This window comes from Pelobates fuscus, chromosome 11 (genome assembly GCF_036172605.1).
Source record: "Pelobates fuscus isolate aPelFus1 chromosome 11, aPelFus1.pri, whole genome shotgun sequence".
NCBI lineage: Eukaryota > Metazoa > Chordata > Amphibia > Anura > Pelobatidae > Pelobates > Pelobates fuscus.
Genome location: NC_086327.1, coordinates 133,645,544 through 133,660,264, shown reverse-complemented (window position 1 = coordinate 133,660,264; position 14,721 = coordinate 133,645,544). Strand labels below are relative to the sequence as shown.

Here is a 14,721-nt window from a genome sequence, read left to right as displayed (position 1 = left end):
CGTACTGCAGGACAGACAGCCCACAAATAAATGACTAAAAATTGGAATTTAATAATAAAAAGCATAAAATGAAACAAGTTAATTTAAGTGAGAAGAAAATACATATTTGCCATTGCTCTGATTAGCATTACAATTACAAAAATAATAAAATTATTGTTGAACTTGCATTGAAAAAATACTGAAAGCGAGAAACTACAGGACAATGATATAGCATGTTTCTAGGTCACAAAGTGTGTGACGATTACAACAGAGAAAGACCTGGACATGCGAGAGTCATTATCAGTCGCTGGTACACAGTAACCATCTCCCACATTCAGACTGATTAGCGCAGGTTCATACCAATCAGGGGATGAGAGGGAACACAGGAAGGCTGCACTCTAACGCAGGGGGTTAAGTCATGCCTAAAATACAAGCAATATTTAACATCCCGGTTGAAGCTGGTTTTTGGCAGCTACGAGAATTGGTATTGTATTAAAATGTCTGTTGTGTTGAGTACAAACCGCATATTTTAAGAATGTGACTTACCCCCAGGGGAAATTAGCCGAATAATGATTGTAAATGGCCTAAATGATGGTGGGAACCTGGAAAGATAGAATTAAAGATACTCCGCTACTTACTCGATTAACAGGACATATGCAAAAATAGCTAGACAGAGGATCCAGTCATAATCTTTATATTATCATCTAGATTTGGTTTGTGCCTCAACGTGTTTAGATTGGAAAATTATCAGTATTAAAAGCATCCAAGTACACACTGACTTCTTATACAACCTAGAACAATTGCCTATGAGCATTCGGCTACTAACTATGTATTATTATAACCTAAAACAATAACCTATGAGCATCCAGCAACATACTGTGTGTTATTATAACCTAAAACAATAACCTACGAGCATCCGGCTACTTACTGTGTATTATTATAACCTAGAACAACAACCTATGAGCATCCAGCAACATACTGTGTGTTATTATAACCTAGAACAATAACCTATGAGCATCCAGCAACATACTGTCTGTTATTATAACCTAGAACAATAACCTATGAGCATCCGGCTACTTACTGTGTATTATTATAACCTAGAACAATAACCTACGAGCATCCGGCGACATACTGTCTGTTATTATAACCTAGAACGATAACCTACGCGCATTCGGCGACATACCGTCTTCTAATATAACCTAGAACAATAACCTACGAGCATCCGGCTACTTACTGTGTATTATTATAACCTAGAACAATAACCTATGAGCATCCAGCAACATACTGTGTGTTATTATAACCTAGAACAATAACCTATGAGCATCCAGCAACATACTGTGTGTTATTATAACCTAGAACAATAACCTACGAGCATCCGGCTACTTACTGTGTATTACTTACTGTGCCTCGACGTGTTTAGATTGGAAAATTATCAGTATTAAAAGCATCCAAGTACACACTGACTTCTTATACAACCTAGAACAATTGCCTATGAGCATTCGGCTACTAACTATGTATTATTATAACCTAAAACAATAACCTATGAGCATCCAGCAACATACTGTGTGTTATTATAACCTAAAACAATAACCTACGAGCATCCGGCTACTTACTGTGTATTATTATAACCTAGAACAATAACCTATGAGCATCCAGCAACATACTGTGTGTTATTATAACCTAGAACAACAACCTATGAGCATCCAGCAACATACTGTGTGTTATTATAACCTAGAACAATAACCTACGAGCATCCGGCTACTTACTGTGTATTATTATAACCTAGAACAATAACCTACGAGCATCCGGCGACATACTGTCTGTTATTATAACCTAGAACGATAACCTACGAGCATTCGGCGACATACCGTCTTCTAATATAACCTAGAACAATAACCTACGAGCATCCGGCTACTTACTGTGTGTTATTATAACCTAGAACAATAACCTATGAGCATCCGGCTACTAACTATGTTATTATAACCTAAAACAATAACCTATGAGCATCCAGCAACATGCTGTGTGTTATTATAACCTAGAACAATAACCTACGAGCATCCGGCGACATACTGTGTGTTATTATAACCTAGAACAATAACCTACGAGCATCTGGCTACATACTGTGTGTTATTATAACCTAGAACAATAACCTACGAGCATCCGGCTACTTACTGTGTGTTATTATAACCTAGAACAATAACCTACGAGCATCCGGCTACATACCATCTTAATATAACCTAGCCTAGAACAATAACTGAAAGGGTTAAAAATGAAGTATGTGACTACGCTAAATAGACAAGACTATATTAGAAATAGCAATTGTTAAATGTCATCTTAAAAGTAAAACCTGTCACAGACCATCAAATAAATAAGCTTAACCTCTGGATACAGAAATACATGTTGTTGGTTGCTGAATAAGCAATATCGTGTTTAGCTGATGTGATCTTGTCACGTTACTTTTTCTGTAACTTCGGTTTATAAATATGTTTGCCTGACCCTAAATACACTGGTAGTAGCCCATTTTGAAACATGTTGTCTGTGTATCACTGAAAGGCTCTCCCCAAACATTCGGTCCAAAAGTGAGGTGCATGGAACGCTTTGCCCAGCAGTATTATGACCCCAACAATAACCTATGAGCATCCGGTTACATACTGTCTGTTATTATAACCTAGAACAATAACCTATAAGAATACATACTGTCTTAATATGACCTAGAACAATAACCTATGAGCATCCGGCTACATACGGTCTATTATTAGAACCTAGAACAATAACCTATGTACATCCAGCTACATACGGTCATATTATAACCTAGAACAATAACCTATGTACATCCAGCTACATACGGTCATATTATAACCTAGAACAATAACCTATGTACATCCAGCTTCATACGGTCATATTATAACCTAGAACAATAACCTATATGCATCCAGCCATGTGACAGTTTCTCTGCTCTTCCATATCGACCTACACCATCACTCACGGAGTCCTAGCCCAATGTCTTCACTCAGTTTCACAGGTGAGACGTCCTTTTGCTCATCCTTGAAACAGAAAGTGGAGGGTGATCTTCAGGGCTAGGTCTGTGCTCGAGACAGAACAAACTCTTCAAAAGGCCAACAGTGATAAGGCAGAGGCACAATATCCCCCAATCACCAATTGTAGACGTCTCTGGACTGCTGCAGAAAAACCTGGAGAGCAGCTTATATTTCCACTCCTTTAGTAAACAAGGGACTGAAGCTTTTTCATCTAGAACAGGGCTCTCCAAACTCTGGCCCTCCAGATGTTGATGAACTACAACACCCATGATTCTCCCCTGCTATCCAGTTCATTCAAGAATCATGGGAGTTGTAGATCAGCAACTTCAGGAGGGCCAAAGGTTTTAGAAGAATGGCACTCACTCCATCCCCCCCCCCCCATTCAGTATTTGCACCGCATCACTCCAAGAAAACTGATGCATTTTTAAAGACAAAGAAGTGTTCCTGGGCCTTCTTAGATCCTTGCCATATGCAGGTTTCCATTATTTTGTATAAACACCCTATAAAGCAGTCAGGACTGCAATTCTTTACTAGTCTAACTGCCTGCAAAAAGTAAGTCTTCCAGACAAGGGAAAATTGAGACTGAAAACCGTACTAATATCGCAGAGTGCTCTAGAATGGTTTCCAGTTATTGAGCTTTAGGGCCATGTTCCAGTCATTGGTAACGTTATAGGTCCGATCAGTTCCTCCAGGTAACACATCAGAAAACAGCGGGAAACCAATGTCTGAACGGGCCAGTATTTGGAGTCTATGCAGGAGTTAGTGAGCAATGAATATAATGAGAAAGAAAGGAAGCTACCATAAATGTTTATTAAATATAAAATATTACAAATGTAGGATTTTACGTATAAGAAAATCTCTGTTTTCATTGCATCTCCTGGCTTACCATTTGGATTGACCCTACACAATGGAAATGGTTAAACCCAGCTTAGAGATTATTTCTGAGATGTCTTGAAGTTTTCTTTGATAAGCAATATATCTCACTGCTGAGAATCTGGGTTAGAAAAAAATAAATAAAAAACCCTCTCCTTAAACCTAAATCTTGATGATCTGCGCAAATCGCATCGCGCATGTGCAGCAAAACGCCAGGCCAATCAGCATCTCCTCATAGGGATGTATTGAATCAATGCATCTCTATGGGGCAGGGGCATAACTAGAAATTACATGACACTGGTGCAAGAGGCATAGAAGGGCCCTTTTACGTTCTTTCTGATACAACCACACAGTTATTGGCACACAAACTGTTTAACCAACACACATTTTCAGTGACAGAAACACAAAGACTCAATGACAAACACACTCACTGATTTGACACACTGACAGACACACACACTGACAAACACACACTCTTACGGATTTGACACACACACATGCACATTAACAGAAACATACATGCTGAAACACACACACACACAGAGATTTGACACAGACACACTCACTCATTGACACAGACATATACATTCTCTTACAAAGACATTAAAAAAGTCATTTTTTCAAATTTATTTTTTGAAACCCAGAATTAAATATCCCCCCCAGTATGTACAATAGTGGCAGTACAGGGTATAAAGGTTTAACAATAACACCCAGGCAGCGATGTATTTAGTGCGAGGCTGACAAGGCAATTGCCGTGGGTGGCACCTTCAGGCGTTTTTTTGCTGCCCCACCGCCCCCAAATGCTCTGGCAGATGCTTTGTCAGCCACTTGTCCTGGGGGGCCCAGGAGCTGGTCACATTGCCCCCCCAGAGGCTGGCATCTGCTTGGGATGGAGACGGGTGGGGTTATAATATTTGTGGGGGTGTAAGATGTATTTTTAATATTTTATACTTTATAACTCTAGTGCCTAGGAGATTAGTTTAAGCAAAGTACACTAAATTATCTCACAGACACAAACTCCAGGGCGTGCTTTGCTATGTCCTTGCATGAGACCCCATGCTGAGGGTCTGTGTATATAAGTGGGCCATCTGGCCATAATAAAACAGTTCAACTGTACCCTTCATCAAGTCTAGGCTGATGTTTGGGTAGCTCAGAGTTATAATCACGATTTCACTTTGGAGATTTACAATGGATATACTCAGTCGGAGTATAGGGGAACAGTAACAGTGTCTATGTGTGTATGCCAGTGAGAGTGTATGTGAGTCACTCGTTTGGCAGGTGTTCAGCACACATTGGGCAAGTCTACAGGGCAGCCGGGCCCCCTGGAGTGACGGGCCCGGTCACAGCTGCTACCCCTGCAACCATGGTAGTTCTGCCACTGCTATGGGGATTGTTCAGCATCTACATGCAGAGCGGAGACACTGACCCAGGAAGCACCTCTAGTGGCCGTCTGAGTGGCTGCACACAGGTGTTACTTGGCAGAAAAGTTATCTGAAAAGGCAGCAGTGGCGTACATACCAGGGTCGCAGGGGTCGCGGCTGCGACCGGGCCCGGCCCACCAGGGGGCCCGGCCGCCCCTGCGACCCGGTATGTAGCCACTGGGCCAGCCTCTTCTCCTGGGGGGCCCTAGAGCCGGCCACCTCCGGGCCCCCCGAGGCTGGCCCTGCTGCCACCCGGCTGGCCGGTCCTGCGGGCGCGCGAGGGAGCACTCTCCCCTGAGTGCTTCCTCTTCAGCTCCCTCGCGCACCGCATAGGGATGCCGGCGCCGGAAGATGACGTCATCTTCCGGCGCCGGTATCAGTACGCGGCGCGCGAGGGAGCTGAAGAGGAAGCACTCAGGGGAGAGTGCTCCCTCGCGCGCCCGCCAGCCTGACTGCCCGCCGGGTGACCGGACCCCCAGGAGCCCAGCAGCACCACTGGACCCCAGGGAATCCCCTCAGCACTCCAAAAGGTAAGGAGGCTGGGGGGATTAAATACAAAAAAACGTTAGTGTGAGTGTGTGTGTGTGTGTGTTAGTGTTTGTGTCTGCTAGTGAGTGTCAGTGAGTGTGTTACTGTGTGTGTTTGTGTGTGTGTCTGCTAGTGTCAGTGAGTGAGTGTGTGTCTGCTAGTGAGTGTCAGTGATTGTGTTACTGTGTGTGTCTGTTACTGAGTATGTTTGTGTGTGTGTTAGTGAGTCTGTTTGATGTCTGTTAGTGAGTGTGTGTTTGTCAGTGAGAGTGTATGTTTTGTAAGTGAGTGTGTATGTATGTCTGTCGCTGAGTGTGTCTCTGTCAGTAAATGTGTGTGTCTGTTAGCTAGTGTGTATGCGTCTGTTCGTGAGAGTGTGTGTGTGTCTTCAGCACTTACCTTTCTCCAGCGCCGGACTCCCTTGGCGCAGGGGAACCCTCCGCCTCTCAGCTCCGAATGCGCATGCGCGGCAAGAGCCGCGCACGCATTCAAACCGCCCATAGGAAAGCATTACTCAATGCTTTTCTATGGACGTTCAGTGTCTTAGAATCGCGGAAGCGCCTCTAGCGGCTGTCAGTGAGACAGCCACTAGAGGCTGGATTAACCCTCAGTGAAACATAGCAGTTTCTCTGAAACTGCTATGTTTTCAGCTGCAGGGTTAAAACCAGAGGGACCTGACACCCAGACCACTTCATTGAGCTGATGTGATCTGGGTGTCTGTAGTGGTCCTTTAAGTGTGTGCATCTGTATGCACTGGCGTACATACCGCGGTCGCAGGGTTCGCAGCCCTGCAACCCCTGCGACCAGGTGCCCGCCGCAATGTGTTGCGGCCCCGGTCCGCCAGAGTAAGCGCGGGGGGTTGGGGGGGGCCCACGGATCAATTTTCGCACCGGGGCCCCATGGGTCATGTGTACGCCACTGAAAGGCAGTGTTTACATTGAAAAGCTTGCAGGGACATGCTATAGACATCATGAGCACTACATATACTATACATTAAAAAGCTGGAGTTCTGGTGGCTACAGTGTCCCTTTAAGTTATTCTGACATAACCCGTGTCTCCTGCGATGGTAGGACCGTATCCCAAAACCATGACTGTCCCACCAGATCTGGGATTTTTGGGAGGGATTAGAATAATCGGTCAGGTTTAAATCCCATAGTCTATTTTAGGCATTCATTTGCAACCTATTTATTTATATATATATATATATATATATATATATAATGTTTTATAAAAAATTATTAATTTATTATAAAATCCACAAGAAACAAATCTATACAGAAAACCAAGCGATATGAATAGTCTATTACCATGGACGATTATATACATAGCGACAACAGATTTTGCAGAGTTTTACAATTCTAAGATGGGATGTTTGACACGTAATTTACATACAGAATACAACAGACAAGGAGGTGAAGACGGCTCTGCACAAACACATTGACAATCTGTGAGATGCTGTCATGATGTTAGAAGGGAAGCAGTTGAAAGGTTATTAAAATTGTTTTTATTTTTAAAGGAAGCAACATTGTTGGGTGGTAATATTATCTTCGACTGCCAGGCGGTGGGTTCTGTTTTCCTATGGCTCTGATAGTTTTTAAGGTTAATAAAATAACTAAATCTTGGAACCGTATATTGATTGACACAATGGTAAAAGTATTCTGTTTAGATTTATGTAATCATATTATGGTTATACATCATTTATAATTAACTCCGAATTACAGCTGTACAAATCTTAATGAGCCAACAGAGCTATATAAACTTTTCATGGGTCAGACTATGCTGACACCAAATTAATGATTAAACAGGGGCAAATTAAAATGCAGAGTGTAACGGACCGTTTCAGCATACAAGGGGAAAAATGCGTTTAGGCGATAATCCCCTTTTCCATAGACAGGCACAGCTACTGCAGAACATCAGAACTCACGAGCTGGATACGAAATAACACTCCGAACTGGAACAGCAAGGATACTGTAACGGACCGTTTCACTTACAAGAGGATAAAACCCAGTTTAGGCGATAATCCCCTTTCCAGATGTACAGGCAGCTACTGCAAACACCATTCTCCCGACTGGAACCACACGAACACTGGAACAGCTGAACAAGAAAAGCAGACATCGGCTTACACTCTTGGCAGTCAGCATACCATCCCATTCCCCCAAAGACCGAGACGACACATCGCTTTGAGGGTTAAGCAGAACTCAAGACTGGGACACCCAGTCTGGCTTTTATTACCAACAAGTACATACAGGACACTCCCAGGGGGAGGATGAAATTAACCAATCACATGGATGTACCTCCCACACATTTCCTCCCCTTAGATTAACCCTTAACACAATTATACTGTACACCTTTTTCCCCAATTCCTGGATGTACCCCAAATACATATGCTACACCTCCAAAACAGGTATCCCCTGATAGCCCTTATTCAGGGGGACAACATATGCAAGAATCAGCCCATTCGGATAAATGGTTCAGGAGTTATGGAACTTTAAAGTATTGACCGACCGCATGGGTAAAGTATCCGAAATCAGTTCCATGCATTTTGGCCCTGCGGTCGGTCACAAACAAGGGAATGAAAACAGGCGAATTGCCTGTGTTATAGAGCCTGGAGAGGGTTAGAATGAATTCCCTTGTTTGTGGGGTTCTTTCTACCGAACGGCGGGTCATTCGGTAGTTTCCATACGAATTTCTGGAAGTATGGAGGTCTCAGCGGTGTTTGCCTAGTCAAGTGTCCGATTTTAGTTCCAGACACTCGACGGCAAAACACCGCTGTTCGGTAGTTTAAGATGGCCGCCGCCACGTGGTTGTTTCCTGAATGGCGGCCACCCAGAGGACACAGAACACATTACATGATTGCCAATTACCCGTTTGCAACATTGTTGCAAACGGTAATTGGAGGCACACTTAGTCCTGGGTGGTCTGGTTGTTCGGTAGTTTCCTCAATACAATGAATGGAGTGATTCTACCGAACAATCAGATGAATGCTGTACACATATATAACCCAGGTTAACTGCATACAAAAATACATACATGACATGAAAGTATTAAAGGCAGGATTACTGTACTACGCTCCACAGTCTTAAAGGGACAGTAGTCCCAAAATGTCCATTGCTGATTTTAAAGGGCCAGTAGCAGCAATACAAATTAGTACATGCCCAAATATAGTCTTTAAAGTGCAATATGTCCAGGGGCCATAGTCAGCGGGCAGGAGGCTAGCAGCCAGGCCTCTCCAGTTCACAGTGGCGAAGCTGGTTTCGCCACATTTCTCCCCTTTGTCAATTAGACTAACAGGGTACCTGACTTTCTGCCGGTCAGTGCCCTGGTTAGTCCAGCAACCCACCCACGAAACAGAAATAACAGAGCAGCCCACCCACACTAACCGGTTACTACATCTGGGTGAGGAAGGATTTTGTCCAAGTTCTGGTGTTTCACCACTGCTGGGTGGGAGACGGGTAGGCTGCCTTGGTGGGTTGCTGAGGGGGCAGAGACCAGCGGTACTCTGTCCTGTTGCCAGCCCTACCACGGGAGTAGTCTGGTGGGCGCCTGGTTGCTGGAGACTGGCTGTCTCCCCTTTAGGTGCACAGCTCGACTGCCGGAGGGGGAGACCGACTGTCTCCCCTTTGGATCCATCACACTGAGGCTGGGGAACAGGACCGACCGTCCCTATCCCTTGTGCTGTAAGTGCAGAGACTACGGTCCCATCTGCACAGTTGTGGGGCTTAACATCTCCCCTTGGTGGATTAGGTTGCCGTGGGAGAGAGGGTGTAACAAGTTCCTCTCTCTGGATGGCAAACTGCCGCTGGGGAGAAAGGATGGCACCTTCTGCTCCCTGAGGTACACACTGCCGCTGGGGAGGAAGGACGCTGCTCTCCTCTCCCTTCACCTCACACTGCCTTCCTGGCACATCACTTTGTTGCTGGGGGGCAGGAACAACAACCTCTGCCCCCTGTAACTCAGCCTGCCGCTGGGGAGGATGGACGACACCATCAGCTCCCGGAGACACACACTGCCGCTGGGGAGGGAGGACGCTGCTCTCCTCTCCCTTTACTTCACACTGCCTTCCTGGCATATCACTCTTCTGCTGGGGGGCAGGAACAACAACCTCTGCCCCCTGTAACTCAGCCTGCTGCTGGGGAGGAAGGACGACACCTTCATCTCCCTGGGACACACACTGCCGCTGGGGAGGAAGGACGGCACCTTCAGCTCCCTGAGGTACAATCTGCCGCTGGGGAGGAAGGACGACACCTCCACCTCCCTGGGGTACACACTGCCGCTGGGGAGGAAGGACGACACCTTCATCTCCCTGGGGTTGCTCACAGGACCAGTCTATGAGGACCCCTACTTCGGGTTCTTCCTGCCGCCTCAGGGGGGGGCGGCTAACCTCCTCGGATGCAGCCTCTACTCTGCTGCTGTACCACTCTTCCTGCTCATCATACTCTTCGTCCATCTTTGAGTTTTGCTCAGCCATGACCTGGTTCCAGATCCCCTGGAATGTGTCCATGGATATATAACCCCCATACTGGGCCACTTGCTGCCTCACCTTGGCCATAAAATCATCTTCAGCGTCAGAGCCTTCCATACTTGTCTGCTCCAAGTCGCTGGATACCTCTGCTACCTCGGGTACTGCTGGTTGCTGTTGGGCGGGAGGACCGGTTGTCTCTTCCCAGGCCTCATTGATGAGTCGCAGGTAATCCCCCTCCAGGTTCCATTCCTGGTTAACCAAATATCGTAGGTCTGCCTCGAGGTCAATAGCGCCAAAGAGACCCAGCATGTTCTCTCGGATGCCGTACAGGTCCCAAAAACGATAGTCGGTATCTTCCCCAAAGTCCTCGTCACCACTATTATTCCAAAATCGACCGGGGCCAGTGTAATCTCCGCCTTCTGGGAACTCATACTCTGCCATCCTGGGGACACACTGAGCCGCGTACCACTGTAGCGCCTGGTATGCGTCGTCGAGCACCAGTTCTGCGTATACTAGAATCTCGAGTCTAGTCACCCACTTTTCTGTGGTCTGTTTTCTCAGGAGGGGCATCCGCTCTGCCATTCTAGCCAGAATTCGCTGCCTTCTGCTGCGGCGCTGATCCCCTCGTGAATACTGTACTTCCTCTAGGGCTTCGTCCCACAATTTGGCTCTGACAGTCTCTCTGTACATCAACATGTTCTCCTCTGAGACTGCTCCAGACTCCAGGACGTAATCGTCCAATCTAACTTGAAACTTCTCCTCCATTTTCTGAGTTCCTTCGTAGATAGGGTCGCTGTACGGATACTAGCGTTGCCCTCAATTTGTAATCCAAAAAATGGTGTTGTCTGTAGCTGTCCCTCTGGTTGTAGGAACGATCCCGCCGCTTGCCACCAATTGTAACGGACCGTTTCAGCATACAAGGGGAAAAATGCGTTTAGGCGATAATCCCCTTTTCCATAGACAGGCACAGCTACTGCAGAACATCAGAACTCACGAGCTGGATACGAAATAACACTCCGAACTGGAACAGCAAGGATACTGTAACGGACCGTTTCACTTACAAGAGGATAAAACCCAGTTTAGGCGATAATCCCCTTTCCAGATGTACAGGCAGCTACTGCAAACACCATTCTCCCGACTGGAACCACACGAACACTGGAACAGCTGAACAAGAAAAGCAGACATCGGCTTACACTCTTGGCAGTCAGCATACCATCCCATTCCCCCAAAGACCGAGACGACACATCGCTTTGAGGGTTAAGCAGAACTCAAGACTGGGACACCCAGTCTGGCTTTTATTACCAACAAGTACATACAGGACACTCCCAGGGGGAGGATGAAATTAACCAATCACATGGATGTACCTCCCACACATTTCCTCCCCTTAGATTAACCCTTAACACAATTATACTGTACACCTTTTTCCCCAATTCCTGGATGTACCCCAAATACATATGCTACACCTCCAAAACAGGTATCCCCTGATAGCCCTTATTCAGGGGGACAACATATGCAAGAATCAGCCCATTCGGATAAATGGTTCAGGAGTTATGGAACTTTAAAGTATTGACCGACCGCATGGGTAAAGTATCCGAAATCAGTTCCATGCATTTTGGCCCTGCGGTCGGTCACAAACAAGGGAATGAAAACAGGCGAATTGCCTGTGTTATAGAGCCTGGAGAGGGTTAGAATGAATTCCCTTGTTTGTGGGGTTCTTTCTACCGAACGGCGGGTCATTCGGTAGTTTCCATACGAATTTCTGGAAGTATGGAGGTCTCAGCGGTGTTTGCCTAGTCAAGTGTCCGATTTTAGTTCCAGACACTCGACGGCAAAACACCGCTGTTCGGTAGTTTAAGATGGCCGCCGCCACGTGGTTGTTTCCTGAATGGCGGCCACCCAGAGGACACAGAACACATTACATGATTGCCAATTACCCGTTTGCAACATTGTTGCAAACGGTAATTGGAGGCACACTTAGTCCTGGGTGGTCTGGTTGTTCGGTAGTTTCCTCAATACAATGAATGGAGTGATTCTACCGAACAATCAGATGAATGCTGTACACATATATAACCCAGGTTAACTGCATACAAAAATACATACATGACATGAAAGTATTAAAGGCAGGATTACTGTACTACGCTCCACAGTCTTAAAGGGACAGTAGTCCCAAAATGTCCATTGCTGATTTTAAAGGGCCAGTAGCAGCAATACAAATTAGTACATGCCCAAATATAGTCTTTAAAGTGCATTATGTCCAGGGGCCATAGTCAGCGGGCAGGAGGCTAGCAGCCAGGCCTCTCCAGTTCACAGTGGCGAAGCTGGTTTCGCCACACAGAGAATGTGCCGGGCGCGTGATACTGGCAATATCTATTCGCATAAATGGCAAATAACTTGAAAGTGCTGGAACAACGGAGGAAGAACAGAGAACATTCAGGAAAAAGGATTTGGTCTCCATCCAAATTAATTTAGTAAATGAAGTCACCTCCTAAAAGTCACACTAACAGTGAGAATGTCAGGAATTCAAAGTAGATTTAAGGCCATATTAGCCAAACTGGAGAAATACTTTCTTTTTTTACAATTTGACTATTTTGGCTTTAAAGGGACACTATTATTAACCAAAACAACTTTTGGTTAGTTTGATTTTCAATCAGATATAACTCACTTTAAAAGGTTTTATCTCCTGCTCTGTAAACTGAACTTTTATTACACACAGGAGGTTGGTGCAGTGTCTAGCAAGCTATGAACAGAGGAGGAGATAAGAAGTTCTAAATTAAACAGAATTTGCAATAAAGGAAGTGTAAACATTATATGTTTTTACAGGAAGTGTTTAGGATGGCTGTGCAAGTCACATGCAGGTAGGTGTGCCTAGGGCTGCATAAACAAAGTGATTTAACTTCTGCAGGGGCATGACCTATACACAGTGGCGGAACAACCGCGGTCGCAGGGGCCCCCGCATTGAAGGGGTCCATTAGGTGGCCCATGCTGTTAGGGCCACCCGATGGCAATGAATTTCCAGGGGGCCCGGTCAGCGCTTTAATAGCACTACCGGGCCCACCGTGATGAGGTCAAAGGCTAGGAGGAAGTGACTGCTATCATAGAGAGCTGTGGTGGAAAAAGAGCAGGAGAGGATGGAGTCAGAGTTCCCACTCGGACTCCCATCAGCCTAAGCCACCACTGAACCCCAGGGAAAGTCACCCTCCTGCACCTAAAAAGGTAGGAAACAGGAGGGTAACTTAAACATATCTGTATGTGTGTCTGCCTGTCTCTGTATGTGTGTCTATGTGTATGTTTGTCTGCATATCTGTATGTTAGTGTCTACCTATGTATCTGTGTCACTTTGTATCTGAATGTTTGTCATTAAGTGTCTGTGTATGCATCTGTGTGTATGTCAGTGTGTGTTTGTCTGTTTATCTGCATGTGTGTCTGTATAACTGTCACCTCCACACACACACTGTCACCTCCTTCACCCTGCCACACTCACAATAACTCTCCCAATCCTGTCGCTCACCCATACCATACTCCTCTTCCATTACTCTGCCATATTCACCCAATCACACTCACCCCTCGTGATCCTGTCACACTCACACCCTTTCACCCTATCACGTGAACCCCTCCAATTCTGTCATACTCATCCTCCATAACCATGCCACACTCACCCTGTGGGGTGTGAATGAAACACATGGAGGGGTTGAGGGGCGTGAATGTGACACATGTGGGGAGGAGGAAGAAGTGTGGGGAGAGGGTCCCAGGGCAATTTTGGCACCGGGGCCCTGGGGTTTCAAGTTACACCTCTGTCTATACACCAAAACTGCTTTATTAAGCTAAAGTTGTTTGGATGACTGTAGTGTTCCTTTAAATTTGAAAGTCACTCTGAATTCACAATAATTCTCACTTTAGTGGATAACCATGAGAAAAAACTGTGAAACATCACTTTTATAAAAACAGAAGTGATTTTCTATTTCCCTACGTACATTGAGGAGTGCTCGCCCTCACCTTTGGGCCTCCTCTTGCATATGAAATTGAAAATGGTATCAGAGAAAAGTTTACATAAATCCTGATAGTGTTATTGAATATCCATTGCCTCTGGAATTCCTTTGTATAAATTATGTATCTAGACACCCAGTAATGGGAAACCGAGTGTGACTATAACGGTCAGATGTACCAGATACAGTCCACAATCACATAAAAAAAAATAAGACCAGCTTTATTTAGAAAAAAAAACTAGTTTTTTGGGATGTGGAGTCTGTTTAGCATGCAGAAATACCAATAGTACAAAGAGACACATAACAAATTTTCAGGATCCCCATGGACATAATAAAAAATATAAAATCAAGGAACTAATTACGTCACACTAAAAATGTAGTTCATTCCCTTAGATGTCCGTGTAACCTTATGTCCATAGGTAGAACTAAACGCCCCC

General features: G+C 45.2%; 1 protein-coding gene across 1 annotated transcript in view; it reads right to left on the bottom strand.

The window, feature by feature from the left end:
• Nucleotides 1–14,721, bottom strand: part of KCNJ5 (potassium inwardly rectifying channel subfamily J member 5) — a 76,398-nt gene that overhangs the window by 42,935 nt on the left and 18,742 nt on the right. The gene's annotated exons all lie outside the window — the stretch shown is intronic.